The sequence below is a fragment of the Microtus ochrogaster genome, chromosome X, assembly GCF_000317375.1.
Source record: "Microtus ochrogaster isolate Prairie Vole_2 chromosome X, MicOch1.0, whole genome shotgun sequence".
Lineage (NCBI taxonomy): Eukaryota > Metazoa > Chordata > Mammalia > Rodentia > Cricetidae > Microtus > Microtus ochrogaster.
In genome coordinates, this window is record NC_022026.1 from 26,801,354 (window position 1) to 26,804,922 (window position 3,569).

Sequence of the window (3,569 nt, forward strand, 5' to 3'; positions counted from 1 at the left end):
ACACACACACACACACACACACACACACACACACACATTGAGGGCCCAGGAATAGAATTATGTTGATGTGATGCAGTGATGTGATTCAGAGTGGGAGCTGGGAAGAGCTCCCTGAGTAACTGCTTTCTGGGAATGACGTAGAGCTAATGCAGTCCCAAGTGAAGTACAAATTAGTATTGTTTCATGGATAAGAAGATTAACACGGCTGATTCATAAATAAAGAAAGGGGAAGGAAAATATAGGTCAGACAACTTGGGGACTTTGATGAGAAACATCTTTTTTCTAAGGGCACTAAGAATCTTCTGAGATTTTTAAGTAAATAGCATGTTCTATCGACTAAAAGAAATAAAAAAATATTTATCCTAATTCCTTCTTCCATTTATAAGTTCAAAAAATAAAAAAGACTAAAGCCCAAGGCTATCAAAAGATAGTATTAACTCTAGTTTTAACATGTATTCTACAGAGGGATGCCCAAAGGGTTTTGGAGGAATTCCAAGGCCATGACAAGGCTACCACAGGATAGGTCATATTGGTTATTAGGATGAATCTAATGCAACAAATTTCTTGTCTTGACAAAAATATCTCTTTTAAGTACCACATCAGACTTCATGATAAATGGTTTATAAATGTTCCTCTTGTACATGGTTATTACCTTTAAAGTCATCTGCATTGGCAAACCTGCACTTCTTTGAGGGAAAAAAGAGGTCTGTTATTCTGTCAAGCTGCTGTCATGAAACCCAGAAAAGGAAGACCATGATGAAAGTTCCGTTTGACTTAGTGCCTCTCTGACTGCCATTTATTTCCACACCACTTGAAAGTTCAGAAAAAAGCCACATATATGGCAATACTGCTTCTGGAAAACTTTTAACTATAAAGAATTTCTATTCATCTGGTCATCTGGACTTTGTAAAGAACTCTCTCAAGAACATTATTTTGTTTAGTTTTGTAACTGTCCTGCCAGGAAACTGTTGTGAGCCTCATTTTACAGACTAGACAACCACAGAGAGTGTGTGCAACTTGTTCAGTGACCATGAATGCTGAAGAAATACATTTGGAGTCAGGTACTACTGGGTCCCGCCTTTCTTTCAAATTAAGTAGGATGCATTAAATTGAAAGTAACATTTTCCAAAAGAAGACATACAAATAATCTACAGGGCCATGAAACCATGCTCTACATCACTAACCAGGGAAAGACTTTTCAAACAACACGATTTTGAAAAGAAATAATACTGAAGATTTTGCTTTTAATGCTGGTAAGGATGTAAAAAAAGAACTCTTCCACACTGTCGTAAGAATAAAGTCGTATTGTAAAATAGCTTGGATGTTTCTCAAAAAAAATTAAAAATAGACATTTTTAGGGAAGTTGGCAGATTAGAGACCTCATGATGCAAGCCACTGAAAGAAAACAGGAGAGAACAGGGTCATCTTTATCCTTGCAAGAGACAGTAGCTCTAAATGGGCTTATTAAGCCAAGTGAGATCTCTGTGGGGAAGCAGACAAGAGTGGCTGTAAACTAGTGCCTAGCTGCACAAATTGGCTCTGGTGAGGTAATTGGAAACCACAGGGAAGCACTTTGCAGTACACACACTCAGCAGAGCTGCAGTAGCAGTTAGCTGAGAACCAAGGACTGGCTAGCAATTGGAGATGAGGCCTTGGAACTAAAGCTTTCCTTCTCACAGCAGGGTTCCAGTTGAGGTTAAGCGGGGAATTGCAGGACCAAAGCTCATACTGCCTTCCCCTTTCTGAGTACCAGTACGTCCAACACTGTGACAGAGCCTGAAGAAAGATCTGCCACAAAAACTGAGAGCTGGGTGGGTCCAGGGCCTGAAATGTGGTAGGGCAATTGACACACTCTGTTAAACCAAGTCTGTAGCTTTAGTAAGTGGGAACCCATGGCAACAGATCCCAACCTGTCTTCTCCAGAACAATGCTGCCGAACCACAGAGAGTACCAAGGAGGGAACTGAGAACTGCATGGCTCACCTCACTGCGGCTGTGCCAAAAGCTCAATCCAAAGTGATACTAGCTAACCTCTATGAGACAATGCATACACAAAATCAGGCTTTACAGATGTCTACTTGAATACCAAACCGATTGCAATGCTCCCATTAGTGCAGGAAGGGAAGAAAAATTTCAAAATACATTCCAGGATAAAAAAAATATTGACTGACATGATGTTTTTAATCCAAAGTGCTCTTATTATACATTCTTGCTACTATTGAAAGTTTTGTGAATTTTAATTTTTCTTTTTCTCTTTTAATCTTAACTCTTGAATAAATGCTTCATAATGGTTGGGCTTTAGGTCATATACTGCTCAGTTTGTATGATTGTTGTGTTTGCTTTTAAACCATTGTACTATTATGTACTTTGTGATAATCTTCCTACATACAAACAATGTATTTTCTCACTCATTCCTACTTCTTCTGATATTTTGTCTTTCCTGCCCTCACTTCTTTTTCTTATTAACTCTAGATCTCAAAAAAAAAATTTTAAAATGTTTAAACTATAGAAACTAACAACATCCCAATGCTCTGCTCCCAAATATTTTTTCCTCATCTTAATTTCCTTCCAATTAATTTAACAGGAATCCCTATCCTTATCTAGACCACCTCCCTCCTACTTAGAATCTTGGTAATACTCGACTATTCACCACACTACCCATATGTATTATTCCTCCGATAGTTACTGGAGTTAAAAGGATCATGGTTACTAACTGGCTAAAAGGACACTTTCATAGAATTTTATCCAGCAATGTGGCTGATTCTACAGATAATATTCAAGTATTACTGTAAATCCTCATCTCCAGCCTCCATCTTTGGAGGCCCTGCCCCTGTGCCCCTTGAACCTTACCCCTCTCCAAGGAGGGTCAAAGTAGCCCACCAAACCTTGACACCTCCCCTAAAAAAGTCAAGACCACTCCCCAAGGCTATTTAAACTGCTCCCCAGAAAATCAACACGTGGTTTTCCCTCTTTCCCATGTAGTCGCATTGGCACCTTTCTGGATTCCTTTGGGACCACCCGAGAGTGCAGGAGTCCAATTAAGCCTGGATTTCTTTCAATTTGGTTTGTTTTGATTTGGCTTGATTGGGATCTTGTGTCTGCAGAGAGCTTGTGTTAGAAAATATTCCTAACAATTACCAGGCACAATGAGTACATGACAGGGGTATTAATTCTAAACTGTGCATATAAATTATATCAATTGAATACTGATAATATTTTGACTGCAATAGAACAACTGATAAACCCAATTGATGAATAACTCAGATGCATAGATCTCAATGGAATGGAACAAGGAAGAGAACAAATCAAGGAAATATGACCTTCTCCCCTTGGAAAATATCATAGTACTAGTCCACAATGAGACTGAGTTAGATAAAATCCCAGAAAAAAAATATATTAAAGGTGCTAGAAGGAGGAAATGGAAGAGAGGAAATAATGCAATTATGCTTCAATTTTATTAAATATAAGAGAGTCAAAAACAGTATATTCAATAAAACCATTATAAAAAGCTTTCAAAATTTAAACTAAGAGGATGGCTATCCAGGCTCAGGAGGCATATCAATCACAAAA

At 38.2% G+C, this 3,569-nt stretch overlaps 1 protein-coding gene across 1 annotated transcript in view; it reads left to right on the forward strand.

The window, feature by feature from the left end:
* Positions 1 to 3,569, forward strand: part of Eda2r (ectodysplasin A2 receptor) — a 29,285-nt gene that overhangs the window by 4,962 nt on the left and 20,754 nt on the right. The gene's annotated exons all lie outside the window — the stretch shown is intronic.